Source organism: Rattus rattus, chromosome 1 (genome assembly GCF_011064425.1).
Source record: "Rattus rattus isolate New Zealand chromosome 1, Rrattus_CSIRO_v1, whole genome shotgun sequence".
Classification (NCBI taxonomy): Eukaryota; Metazoa; Chordata; class Mammalia; order Rodentia; family Muridae; genus Rattus; species Rattus rattus.
The window spans coordinates 168,569,020-168,583,956 of NC_046154.1; the positions used below are offsets into that span (position 1 = coordinate 168,569,020).

The 14,937-nt window shown below is 41.8% G+C and overlaps 1 protein-coding gene across 2 annotated transcripts in view; it reads right to left on the bottom strand.

The window, feature by feature from the left end:
- Nr1h4 (nuclear receptor subfamily 1 group H member 4) overlaps positions 1 to 13,727 on the bottom strand; it is a 90,781-nt gene extending 77,054 nt beyond the window's left edge. Inside the window, exon 1 of one of the 2 annotated variants that reach the window (XM_032911059.1) lies at positions 13,614 to 13,727. The gene's annotated coding sequence lies outside the window, so the exon portion shown is untranslated. The remainder of the gene's footprint in view (positions 1 to 13,613) is intronic. The other variant, XM_032911064.1, reaches the window with a different exon arrangement.
- Positions 13,728 to 14,937: the final 1,210 nt, after the last annotated feature.

Here is a 14,937-nt window from a genome sequence, read left to right on the forward strand (position 1 = left end):
AAAATAAAGGAGATAAATATAGAGGGTTGTAGGTGGATATGAGTAGGTGACCAGAAAAGAGCTCTTTTATAAGTGGGTCTTTAGGGCAGGAGAGATGGCTCACCAGTTAAGAGCACTGACTGCTCTTCCACAGAACCCAGTTTCAATTCCCAGCACCCCTGTGGCAGCTCACACTTATCTGTAACTCCAGTTCCAGGGCTTCTGACACCCTCACACAGACATCCATGCAGGCAAAAGACCAATGAACATGAAATGAAAATATTTTTTAAAGTGGGTCTTTAAACCAAAGGCAGTTATTTGTGAGGGGCAAGAAGCATGCTACACAAAGAACTAAGACCTGGGAAGTATACAGCAAGTGCTAAAAGCCTGTGCTTGGAGTGTTGAAGGAGAAATGCAGGTCCAGGAATGTGGCCATGGCTGTACCCAGAGCTGACCCAGTCCCACAGCTTTCTGTACCCAAATCCCGTGGGGCAGAGAGCTGGACTCTCAGAAGTGTGGACAATCTTGAGAGCTCAGGGGAAACCACTGCTTCTGCTCACATTCCTGGACCAAGAGGAATCTGCCTAGAGCCTTCTGGATACGGGAACCTAGGAGCAGTCAGGAAGAGGATCCTTCTAATATCTGCCTGCACCCAGAACTGAAAGCCAGTCTCCAGGAGTGTTGACACACCTGAAAGCAGAGGTAAGACCACCACTTCTGCTCTGAAGGACCCACCTGCAGCCCTCAGGACATACGAACCCAGGAACAGTCTGGGACAGGACTCTTCCAGTTTTTGCCTGCCCACCCAGAGCTGACACTGTGACACAGCTCTCTGTATCCAGATTCCACTGGGAGAAAGCTGCTCTCCAGGAGTGATGACACACAGACTTACAGGAAGGCCAAGCCACTGTCACAGACAGCATGACCAGCTAACACCACAGACAACATGATAGCAAGAGGCAAGCATAGGAACGTAAGCAACAGAAATCAAAACTACTTGGCATTATCAGAGCCCAGTTCTCCCACCAAAGCAAATACTGGATATCCAAACACACTGGAAAAGTAAGATTTGGATTTAAAATTACAACTCATAATGATGATAGAGGACTTTAAGAAGGACATAAATAACTCCCTTAAAGAAATACAGGAGAACACAGGGAAACAAGTAGAAGTCCTTAAAGAGGAAATGCAAAAATCCCTTAAAGAATTACAGGAAAACATGGTCAAACAGGTGAAGGAATTGAACAAAACCATCCAGGATCTAAAAATGGAAATAAAAACAATAACAAAATCACAAAGGGAAACAACCCTGGAGATAGAAAACCTAGGAAACAGACCAGGAGTCATAGACAGAAGCATCACCAACAGAATACAAGAGATAGAAGAGAGAATCTCAGGGGCAGGAGATACCATAGAAAACATTGACACAACCATCAAAGAAAATGTAAAATGTAAAAAGGTTCTAACCCAAAATATCCAGAAAATCTAGGACACAATGAGAAGATCAAACCTAAAGATAATAGGTATAGAAGAGAGAGAATATTCCCAAATTAAAAGGCCAGTAAATATCTTAAACAAAATTAAAGGAGAAAATTTCCCTAACCTAAAGAAAGAGATTGAACCAGAAAAGAAACTCCTCCCGTCACATAATAGTCAAAACACCAAATGCACAAAACGAAGAAAGAATATTAAAAGCAGTAAGGGGAAAATGTCAAGTAACACATAAAGGCAGACCTATCAGAATTACACCAGACTACTCACTAGAGACTATGAAAGCCAGAAGATCCTGGGCAGATGTCATACAGACCCTAAGAGAACACAAATGCAGTCCAGGCTACTATATCCAGCAAAACTCTCAATTACCATAGATGGAGAAACCAAGATATTCCACGACAAAATTAAATTTACAAAATATCTTTTTACAAATCCTACAAAGGATAATAGATGGAAAACTCCAACACAAGTAGGGAGACTACACCCAAGGGAAAGCAAACCCGAAAGAACGGAGCCACACTAACCTAATTCCACCCCTAACAACAAAAAAACAGCAGGAAACAACAACACTATTCCTTAACATCTCTTAACATCAATGGACCCAATCCCCCAACAAAAAGACACAGACTAGCAGACTGGATACAGAAAGAGGAACCAGCATTTTGCTGCATACAGGAAACACACCTCAGTGACAAAGACAGACACTACCTCTGTGTAAAAGACTGGGAAAAATTTTTCCAAGCAAATGGTCCAAAGAAACAAGCTGGAGTAACCATTCTAATACTGAAGAAAAATTGACTTTCAACCAAAAGTTATAAAAAAAAAAAAAGGTAAGAAAGGACACTTCATATTTATTAAAAAAACAAAACAAAACAAAAACAAAAAACAAAAAACATCAAGATGAGCTCTCAATCCTGAATATCTATGCTCCAAATGCAAGGGCACCTACATTCATAAAAGAAACCTTACACAAGCTGAAAGCACACATTGCACCTCACACAATAATACTGGGGGACTTCAACACCCCACTCTCATCAATCATGGAAGCAGAAACTAAACAGAAACATATAGAAACTAACAGAAGTTGTGAACCACATAGATTTAACAGATATCTATAGAACATTTCATCCTAAAAAAAAAGAATATACCTTCTTAGCATCTCATGGTACCTTCTCCAAAATTGATCATATAATCAGTCACAAATCAGGCCTCAACAGATACAAGAAGATTGAAATGCTCCCATGCATTCCATCAGATCACCACAGAATAAGGCTGGTCTTCAATAACAACAAAACGACAGAAAGCCCACATACACAAGTAACTTGAACAACACTCTACTCAATGATAACTTGGTCAAGGATGAAATAAAGAAAGAAATTAAAGACTTTTTTAAGAATTTAATGATAATGAAGGCACAACATACCCAAACTTATGGCACACAATGAAAGCAGTGCCAAGAGGAAAACTCACAGCTCTGGGTGCCTCCAAAGAGAACCTGGAGATGGCATACATTAGCATCTTGACAGGACATCTAAAAGCTCTAGAACAAAAAGAAGTAAATAAACTCAAGAGGAGTAGATGGCAAGAAATAATCAAACTCAGAGCTTAAATCAACCAAGTAGAAAAAAAAAAAAAAAAAAAGAGCTATACAGAATCTACAAAACCAGGAGCTGCTTCTTTGAGAAAATCAACAAGATAAAAAAAACCCTTAGCCAAATTAACCAGAGGGCACAGTATGTATTCAAATTAACAAAATTAGAAATGAAAAGGGAGACATAACAACAGAAACTGAGGAAATTCAAATAATCATCAGCTCCTACTACAAAAGTCTAAATTCAACAAAACTGGAAAATCTGGAGGAAATAGATAATTTTCTAGACAGATACCAGGCACCGAAGTTAAATCAGGATCAGGTAAACCATCTAAACAGTCCCACTAACTCCTAAAGAAATAGAAGCAGTCATTAAAAGTCTCCCAACCAAAAAAGAAAGAAAAAGAAAAAAAAAGAAAAAAGCCCAGGACCAGATGGGTTTAGTGGAGAATTCTATGAGACCTTCATAGAAGACCTAATACCAATACTGTCCAAACTATTACACAAAATGGAAACAGAAGGAACACTACCCAATTCCTTTTATGAAGCCGCAATTACACTTATACCTAAACCACACAAAGACCCAACAAAGTAAGAGATTTTCAGACCAATTTCCCTTATGAATATGGATGCAAAACTACTCAATAAAATTCTGACAAACCAAATCCAAGCACATCAAAATGATCATCCATCATGATCAAGTAAGCTTCATCTCAGGGATGCAGGGATGGATCAAATACAGAAATCCATCAACATAATCCACTATATAAACAAACTCAAAGGAAAAAAACCATATGACCATTTACTTAGATGCTGAGAAAACATTTGACAAAATTCAACACCCCTTCATGTTAAAAGACTTGGAAAGATCAGGAATTCAAGGCCCATACCTAAATATAGTAAAAGCAATATACAACAAATCAGTAGCCAACATCAAACTAAATGGAGAGAAATCCTACTAAAATCAGGGAGGAGACAAGGCTGCCCACTCTCTCCCTTCTTATTCAATAAAGTACTTGAAGTCCTAACCAGAGCCATCAGACAACAAAAGGAGGTCAAAGGGATAGAAATTGGAAAGGAAGAAGTCAAAATATCACTATTTGTAGATGATAAGATAATATACTTAAGTGACCCCAAAAGTTCCACCAGAGAACTCCCAAACCTGATGAACAACTTCAGTAAAATGGCTGGATATAAAATTAACTCAAATATATCAGTAGCCTTCCTCTACTCAAAGGATAAACATACTGAGGAAGAAATTAGGGAAATGACATCCTTCACAAGAGTCACGAATATCATAAAATACCTCGGTGTGACTCTAACCAAGCAAGTGAAAGATCTGTATGACAAGAACTTCAAATCTCTGAAGAAAGAAATTGAAGAAGATCTCAGAAGATGGAATGATCTCCCATGCTCATGGATTGGCAGGATTAATATTATAAAAATGGCCAGTTTGCCAAAAGCAATCTACAGATTCAATGCAATTCCCATCAAAATTCCAACTCAATTCTTCATAGAGTTAGAAAGAGTGATTTGCAAATTCATTTGGAATAACAAAAACACGAGGATAACAACACTGTCCTCAAGAATAAAAGAACTTTTGGGGGAATCACCATCCCTAACCTCAAGCTGTTACAGAGCAATAGTGATAAAAACTGAATGGTATTGGTACAGAGATAGGCAGGTAGAACAATGGAATAGAATTGAAGACCCAGAAATGAACCCACACACCTATGACCATTTCATCTTTGACAAAGGAGCAAAAACCATCCAGTGGAAAAAAGAAGTATTTTCAACAAACGGTGCTGGTTCAACTGGAGGTCAGCATGTAAAAGAACGCAAATTGATCCATTCTTATTGCTTTGTACAAAGTTCAAGTTCAAGTGGATTAAGGACCTCCACATAAAACTAGATACACTCAAACTAATAGAAAAAGTGGGGAAGAGCCTTGAACACAGGGGCACTGGGGAAAATTTTCTGAACAGAATACCTATGACTTATGCTCTAAGATCAAAAATTGACAAATGGGACCCCATAAAATTGCAAAGCTTCTGTAAGGCAAAGGACACTGTCATTAGGACAAAAACAGCAACCAACAGATTGGGAAAAGATCTTTACCAATTCTACATCTGATAGAGGGCTCATATCCAAAATATACAAAGAACTCAAGAAGTTAGACTCCAGAGAGCCAAATAACCCTATTTAAAAATGGGGTACAGAGCTAAACAAAGAATTCTCAGCAGAGGAATATGGAATGGCTGAGAAACACCTAAAGAAATGTTCAACATCCTTAGTCATCAGGGAAATGCAAGTCAAAACAACCTTGAGATTCCACCTCACACCAGTGAGAATGGCTAACATCAAAATCCCAGGTGACAACAGATGCTGGTGAGGATGTGGAGAAAGAGGAACACTCCTCCATTGCTGGTGTGATTCCAAACTGGTACAACAACTCTGGAAATTAGTCTGTAGTTTCCTCAGAAAATTGGACATAGTACACTGAGGAGCCAGCTATACCAACCACTCCTGAGCATATACCCAAAAGATGCTCCAACATATAAGGACACATGCTCCACTTATTCATAGCTGCCTTATTTATAATAGCCAGAAGCTGAGAAAAACTCACATTCCTTCAACAGAGGAATAGATAGAGATTATGTGGTACATCTACACAGTGGAGTACTACTCAGCTATCAAAAACAATGACTTCATGAAATTCATAGGCAAATGAATGGAACTCGAAAATATCATCCCGAGTGAGATAACCCAGTCACAGAAAAACACACATGGTATGCACTCACTGATAAGTGGATATTAATCCAAAAGCTTGGATTACCCAAAATACAATCCACAAACTACATGAAGCTCAGGAAGATGGAAGACCAAATTGCAGATCCTTCCATCCTTATTAGAAAGGAGAACAAAAATATTCACAGGAGGAAATACAGAGACAATATTTGGAACAGAGACTGAAGGAATGGCCATTCAGAGCCTGCCTCACTTTGGGATCCAGCCTATATACATACAATCCCCAAACCTAGTCACTATTGCTGATGCCAAGAAGTACACACTGACAGGAGCCTGATATAGCTGTCTCCTGAGAGTCTCTGCCAGAGCATGACAAATACATAGATAAATGCTCACAGCCAACCATTGAACTGAGAATGGGTTCCCCATTGGAGGAGTTAGAGAAAGGATTGAAGAGCTGAAAGGGCTTGCAACCCCATTAGAACAACAATATCAACCAACCAGAGCTCGCAGGGACTAAGCCACTACCCAAAGAGTACACAGGAATGACCCATGGCTCCAGCTGCATATGTAGCAGAGGATGGCCTTGTTCAGCACCAATGGAAGGAGAAGCCCTTGGTCTTGCCTAGCCTGGATCTCCCAGTGTAGGGTAATGTCAGGGTGGGGAGGCTAAAAGGGGTGGGGGTTTGGGGAGGGGGAACACCCTCATAGAAGAAGGGGCAGTTGGGGTTAGATAGGTGGTTTATGGCCGGGAAACTGGGAAAGGGAATAACACTTGAAATGTAAATTAAAAAATATAAAAAAAAAACAAAAACAAAAACAAACCAGGAATGTGGTCATGAATCATCCAGGAAAAGACTCAAGCAGGCAGCATTCCCATTGCTGAGGGAGTTTTGAATTTATCCCAAGGGGAAGTCTTTGGTGGTTTATCAGCAGGAGTGAGACTCAGAGAATGAGGGAAGTCTTTCAGAGGCTGGAGTCTAATACCGAAATAGGGCTGGAGAGATGTCTCAGCAGTTAAGAGCACTTGATGCCCAACACCCGTATGGTAGTTCACAACCATCTATACCTCCAGTTCTAATGGATCTAATGCCATCTTCTGACCTCCTCCTTGGAGGAGCATACATGTGGTGCATGTAAGAAAACGAAAGAAAGGCGAGAAAATGAGAGAGAGGTGGGGGAGAGGGAGAGAGAGAGGGAACGAGAGAAGTGTAGCCATTAGACTGACTGATAGAACAGTGCATTGGAAATGGCTAGAAAGGACTTCTGAGCAACTTAACACAGCTCAGATCAGTGGAAGAATGGACAGTTGAGAAATTGTATCAAGAAAATCCATTACTGCTTTAGAGATGAAAACGAAGATTTTATCTGGCATTATCCTTGGAAATGGATTCCTCATGGTAGCTTCAGATGGATTCTACTTCAAAATTTACCAAAACTATTTGACAGACTAATGGGAAGTTACATTGCTATCCTTATAATATCATGGATTAAGGACTAATTTACTAAGATATAAGTATGAAAATAATAATTTGGCAGCATTGACACAGCATTGACAAAAACACTATAAACCAAGCTAAATTCTGAAACTTGAAGATGAAGTCTTCAATGCAAATTACTGACAAACCGTTAGAACAAACATTATATAATTAATTTGTATAAATAAAATCAGGAAAGATAAACAATCCAAGGCACAAATCAACAAAGAGGAGGTGACCAAAGTTGAAACACAAGTGTCCAAAAAGAATAAAAACACACAAAGAAACAAAACCTAATTAGCAACTAGAAAAAGTAAAACCTAGTATAACTAGGTAATGTCTTAATTATTGAGTTGTATAAAAAATATTGTAAGTTTGGTAAGTATTCAAAGGCAAGGAAAGCACATGTAAATAAGATATTCTCACACCCCACTGGTGGGAGTACGTTGTCTAGTCTCTTGGGGCAGTGCCTTAGCAATGTACATTAGAACATACAATCAGCCAATGGCTGGTTTGATCTAGGCTCACTACAGGGAAAGAACCCAACACCGTTTGGATAATCAAGAACCAGACTGGATAGCCCAGAAGCCTATGGTGAAATCAAATACTAATAGTCTAAAAAAAGATATTGATAAAATATCTCCTAGTGATATTGTGCACATTAGAACAAGATGCCATTCTAGTTTATAGGGGTTGTCCCTCAGGAAACCTTAATCCATGATTCTCGTCACAGTGCAGAAACTAAGATTCCTAATGAATGCTGAAAAGCGAAAGTTACCTAAATATCTATGGAGGGTGGTATGGATCGACACCCATGCCCTACCTTGTACGTGTTGCATTAAGAAATAGCTATAAGGAATAACACTCGAAATGTATATAAGAAATACTCAAGTTAATAATAATAATAATAATAATAATAAAAGAAATAGCTATAAGAAGTTTGAGGTAGTTTAAATGTCTTAGCATCAAAAGAGAGAAGTGCAGAGGACAGAGTGAGGGGTAATCATGAGAGATCTTAGTCTTCATTACACTGTTGAAATGGTTGCTAAAATCTGAATTCACTGTGACCCGTCAATTCCCTGAGAATGGAACACAGCACCATGTTTTCCATTTTACCAACTCTAAGATTGAATACTGTAAGCAGGTATATTTATATGCTTGGGGAGACACTTTTAGAGGGTAAGTGTGCAGCTTAATGGTAGTATATGCATAGTAAGTATTAAGACCCTGTGTTCAAACTAGTAGGAGCAGCCAGCCAATGTCTGATTGATCTAAGGCCCACTACAGGAGAAGGAACCCACAACAGACGCTGCCTGCATAACCAAGAACCAGACTCGATAGCCCAGAAACCTACGGTAAAACCAAACACTACTGATCTAAAAAAAAGGTATCAATAAAATGACTCCTAGTGACATTCTGCTATATGCATTGATCAGTGTTTTATCCAGTTATCATCAAGAGACTTCCTCTGGCAACAGATGGGAACAGATGGAGAGACCCACAGCCAGTCATCGTGTGGAGAGAGAGTCTAAATGGGATTTCTTCATCAGATCCCTCCCCTCGGATCTCAGGAAACCTCACGGAAGGGGACACAGAAAGACTGTAAGAACCAGAGGAGATGGGCAACACCAGGAGAACACAGACCACTGAATCAATGAAGCAAGGTGCATATGAGCAAATCCAGGGCCTTCATGGGTCTGAACAAGGTCCTCCGCATATATATTATAGCATTTAATTTAGCATTTTATGGAGCTCCTGACAGTGAGAACGAGTGGGTCTCTGACTCCTATGCCTGCTCTTGGGACTTTTCTCGTCTGTTGGATCGCCATCTCCAAATTCAATATGATAGTTTTGGCTTCATCTTATATTATATTTTGTCATGTTTGGTTGTTAACACTTAGAAACCTGTTCTTTTCTAATGAGAGACAGAAAGGGAGCGGATACAGACGGGAGGGGAGGTGGGGAGGAGCTGAGAGGAGTAGAGGGAGGGGAAACTATAATCAGGACATGTACTATGAGAAAAGAATCTGTTTTTGATAAAATGAAAGAAAAGATCCTGTGTTCAACCTAGAGTACCACACACGAAATAAATTAAAAATTTAAACACGATAAAAGTAAAATTCCTTCTTAAGAATTGTGCAGCTTTTCCATGCTGGAGTGAAAACTGAAAGTATCTTTGGGAAAACATAAAGTATACAATTAAGAATAGCTTGTGACAGAAGAAGTTTTAGGGTCAAAAAAAAATTGAGCAGAAAGTTCCCAGCTTCTGCCTTCCTCCACCCAGGCACAGATAACCCTCTGCCATCTGTATCCTCTGCCAGAGCGCAGCGTACATCATGAACTGATGACCCTACGTAGACATCAGAGTCTGCCTTAAGGTTAACTCTTAGTGTCATATGTCCTACAGGTTTGGACAAATGTGCAATGAACAACTGTATCCACCCTGTAGCATCATTTGCATTGCCTTTGTTGCCTAAAGACATCTAAATATTTGTAAAATGCATCTAAATAAAACCTCAAAGGATACTTGGATCCTAGCATCCAATCATGGCCTCAGACGCAGAGCTGAGAGCCCTATGGAACAAGAGATTTCCAAATAAGCACTTTGGGATGATGTCACTGTGTCTAACCCTGGACTACAGTCAGCTTTGGCTTCTCCAGGTTTGCAAAGGTGTGGACTGGCATCTATGCTGAGAACTCCCAGCGCTCAGGCAGCCGGCAGTTGCTGGTTTCTAGTCCATCCGAGACAAGCTCAGCCCTAAAGAGTGGGCATCCTCTGGTTGGTGACATTCCTCAACAGGGCTCTTTTCTCTATGGCCAAGTGAATTAATGACGTACCTTCCAGATGACGGTGTCAAATACATCTACAAGACTTCAGAATGCAGAGCTACGCTGTTTCTTCTTCCTTTGAATTGATTGATTTCATTAATTAAAAGGAAAGAGACTGGGTGTGTGTGGGAGATGGCTCAGAGTGTAAAGGCCCAGACACCTGGATTCAACCCCTAAAAACTGTATAAACTGGCGTGAGAGAGCCCAGTCCACAGAGTTGCCCTCTGACCTCCACACACAAGTTCCACAACCCACATGCCTCACTCTATAAAATGTACATAACAAACAATAATAACTTAAGCAATTTCAGTGTAGGAGATCCAAGTTACCCCAAGGCTCACTGAGGCCAAGAGAAATTTATCTTAGTCCACTTTAAATGGGGAGGGGGATTTCCATATTGCATTAGGACTTCATCCTGAAAAATGAAAATTAATAAAATATTTCCTAAGCACACCTATTACTTGGGTTCATCAGGACCCCGTTAATAGCTCTTGGGTCTAATGAACTGTGTTCTCTTTTATCCTGCAAGCTGTAATATATTACTGTTGTCTTGATACAAGTGTACAAAGTGGAGAGTTCTTTTAAACACCACACACACACACACACACACACACACACACACACACTTTTGTGGACAAAGCTAGAAAGGGGTAAGTCAGGGAAGAAATAACTCAAAGTGGAAAGCCAAGGGGGTTTGGCTTGGGGAGAGAGAGGGGGGAGGAGAAGGGAGGAGGAGAAACAGAAGAAGCAGCAGAAGGAGGAGAAGGAAGAGGAGGGGATGGAAGAGGAGGAGAAGGAGGAGGAGGGGATGGAAGAGGAGGAGAAAGGAAAGGAGGAAGAGGAAGAGGAGGAAGAGGAGGAGGAAACGAGAATGTAGTTTGTGGTTTTGTGTAACGAACCTTCACTGTGTTGCCTTTTAGTTCCATCTCTGCTGGCACAAACGCGCAGAGTAAGAAATAGCCAGGAGGCAGCTGGCGGCATAGCTTAGTGATAGATCTTGTACTTAGTGTGCACACGGCCCTAGGTTCAAATCCTGGCCCTACCACCTCCATAAAAATAGACTGGTGATTGGATTTCTTTTTCCTCACATTCCACGTCACATGGACTTCGGGCAAACAAGACCAGAAGCAAAGTGGGGAAAGCTTGACCCTTCAAGCAAAGAACCTATTCTCTTTCTTTCCGCCCCCAGAGCCTCTGAAACTCTGTCACATCGAGACGAGCGTTGCAGCATCATCCATCAACCACGGCCTCTGTGGGCCACAGAGTTCGGATCCCTTCCAGAATGTCCCTAAATCACAGGACACACTGTGATCATTCCAGGCTTTAATTAAGATGCTGATAACTGAAGTGTCCAATCAGCTCCTGCAGCCTGGCGGGTTACAGAGCCCAGAGCTGTGCTCTCCACTTCCCCCGCTGATAGGGCAGTCATTAGAAAAATTCCCTGTGCGTGAGGTTTTAGGAATCTTCAAAATATTTGTGGTTTTCAACAACCAACCCTGTCAAACTGAAATGGCTGCCAGCTGTCAATTCCAGGTTTTTCCCAGACCTCCACAAGATCAGGGAGCAAGGACAGAGCCACCCTCCAACCAAGTCCTGCTCCTTCTTAGCTCTCTGTCCACGGGGAGGGAACTCATCCTCTTTGAGCCTTGTTTTTCTTGTCTGTAAAATGGGTACTCACAAGACTTCCACACCACAGAATGCTCTTGTGAGAAGGGAATAGGTGGCTTATGTAAAGCCTGGGACATTTAGTAGACATGGAACTAAAGTTAGTTTCGCCTCTTTCTCTCTGTTTCTCTGTCTCTCTGCCTCTGTCTCTCTATCTCTCTTTCTCTGTCTCTCTCTGTCTCTGTCTTTCTCTGTCTCTGTCTCTCTATCTCTGTCTTTCTCTGTCTCTGTCTCTCTATCTCTCTTTCTCTGTCTCTCTCTCTGTCTGTCTTTCTCTGTCTCTGTCTCTCTCTGTCTCTCTCTTCTCTGTCTCTCTCTCTCTCTTTCTCTGTCTCTCTATCTCTCTTTCTCTGTCTCTGTCTCTCTATCTCTGTCTTTCTCTGTCTCTGTCTCTCTATCTCTCTTTCTCTGTCTCTCTGTCTCTGTCTCTCTCTCTCTCTTTCACACACACACACACACATACACACACACACCTTCTCCTTTCCTTACAGGGTCCTTGGGCCTTATAACTGCTACATATCCTGTACAGTTTGCCCTAACCTTGGAGTCAAGCCAAGGATGGTACCATGTTCTTCCTCCCTCTGCAAGAGAGCTGTGTGCTGTGAAACACTGCTAGAGATATTGCAAAAGGGTGTCTGGAGACAAAGCTCTGTCCTGTCTAGAACTTCATCAATGAATTGGGAGTTACATCAGTACTGTTGCAACATGGTCAGGAAAACAGAAGTGTCCAGGGTGCAAATGGCACAGGTCCACCATTTGGGAGGGCGAGGAAGGGACTCAGAGGTGAACGTATCTATCATTTTAGAAAACCAAAGCCAGGAACACAAGACAGCTTCCCGACTATCTTTTAAGGGAAAAGAGCACACACACACACACACACACACACACACACACACGTGCACATGCCACTTTATGAAGGTGTGGTTGACATAAAAAAGGTATTCAGTCATCATCATAATCTACACCATAAACCGATTCATCTTCCCTTCCTCATTTTCTTATCAACTCGGGGTTAATGATTCCCAGCCCAGTCTGTCTTCAGCATGGCTACAGTGTCTCTAAGAGGACATCAATGACAACAGTGGATCTCCAGAGCACAGGTGGGACTTAGTCACACTAAGCATCTGAAACAAATCATCAGTTATCCCCAAGCCCCTCCTTTCTAAATAAAAGCCCCATTAGGAGGAATTACCCAAGTTCCTCACCTGCCTGTGTCACTGCAGCAGTGAGCACACAAGCAGGCCTTACCTATGGCTTTCCCACAGGGGTGCTTTAATAATGAAGTTCTCCCTCAGGATTTTTCTCTTTTTAATATTTCTCTGATTAGAAGTCGGGAGGCAATGGGCAAGAGTATGACTGAAGCTTAAAGAGAAGGCACTTTGAAGGTACTCAGCTAAGGAAAATCTTAATGCCTCTCAAGCATGGGCTCGGTAGTCTTTTCTTCAATCCATGGTCACCTGACAAAGGGACCCGGAAATTTGGCAACATGCCAAAAGGCAGCTCACAGCATAGGTCTCAGATTTTCTGTAGAATCGGTGTTGAGCCCTCCCTTTTTTTTAAACCCACTATTTGCAGCGCTGCCCTCTGGGGGACCAGAATCTGGCAGGGATGGTTATCAAGTATTGTTCAATAAGAAAGCAGCTTGGCCTCTCATCTTTAGAGTCGCCTTCTCTCCTGGTGCCTCAGCACTTTTTTTTTACGTCAAACTGCTAAGTCTGGAGTTCGTTCATTGACTAAAATCGCAGGTGTCTAAGAGCAGCGCGCGAGCAATGTTCTTTCTCTGCTACCTTGAGAGACACATTCCCACTGCCAGATGACTGAGTACTTACTTGGATTGTTTTGGGTCAGAGACGTCCAAGGCCCTGAGAGGATTCGGAGCCCAGGTCTCCTTTCCAAAGCCCAGCACTTTCGCTGTAGACGCTCAGAACTCAGTTCTCCTCTGGGGTGAGATGAGGAGACAGAGGGCTGAGGAGGAGGAGGAGGAGGAGGAGGAGGGACTGGAGTAGAAGCCTGGGTGACCACAGGCGGCCTTCCGGCATAAACTACAGCATCTCTCTCTTGGCTCTCTGCCTCATGGACACAGATTAGTCATTAACAGTCCTTCCCTGATAAATGATGTAAACACAGAAAGGAATCTCAGAGAGCCTTGGAATTGCCAGCATAATCCAGAGACAGGGAAAGTGACAGGCGCCTGTGTCCCACGCTCACCTTGCATATCAGGTCTGCTGGCTGTTTCGTAGGGTCTTGGGAGCCCAGATTTCTGCCTCACTTGGCAGTTTCTTTTCAGAGTTCTGTTTCTTTCCAGAAATAAAAACTAGAAGGATGAACCACCTTGAGCCTTCACTCTCCCAGGATTCTTCCATCAAGCTGTAAAGATGCCTAATGATTCCATCTTGGAATGCTTCCTTACTCTGAACCGCCCTGATCCTCTGCTAAGTTCGGTCTACCACAGCTTCCTGTCTGAAGAACAATGGTAGTCCTTTGCTTCCTTCTTGCCTCTTTTTTCAGTCTTCTTATTGTGTTGAGCATTGAGCATTGAGCATGTGGCTTCCCTGAGATTGGTTTCTTCATGTACAACTGATACACTTAGAGGAGCTGAGGGGATGTGTTGACAATTATACGAGTGGTTAAAAGGCTTGTTCTGTGCCTAGTGCATAGCAACTGTTTAATAACTTTGCACCATTTTTCTCTTCTTTATTAATCACAGAAAGCATTCTACCTGCCGTGTGCCCCGAAACATAGTAGGTGTCCTAATATGGACTCCCAGTAGGTTCTTATCACCTGAGAAGTAAACACAGCGTGTCAGATATTTGTAAACACCTTGATCCCCAGTCATCTATTCCTAACCCAGTTTTCTAGAATTTTCTCACATGCTGCGTCGCAGAGATCCCAACTTCTGCCCACCTAGAGCAAGCTTCTGTCTCCACGTGTTCAACCAAGATTTTCCCAGATGATGCTTAAATTAATTACCCTCTTTGCATAGCCACGTATCATCCAGACACACTCTTTACCTGTCCCCACTCTGTCCACCCGAATCCCCTGAGTCTTGGTCTGCACTTCTTACTGCCCTGAATGCTTTCAGCCTTACGCTTTGCAGTTTCTACTCTATGAAAGCAAATTTTCAAGAAGGAAGACATGGAGCAGGTGTGTTGC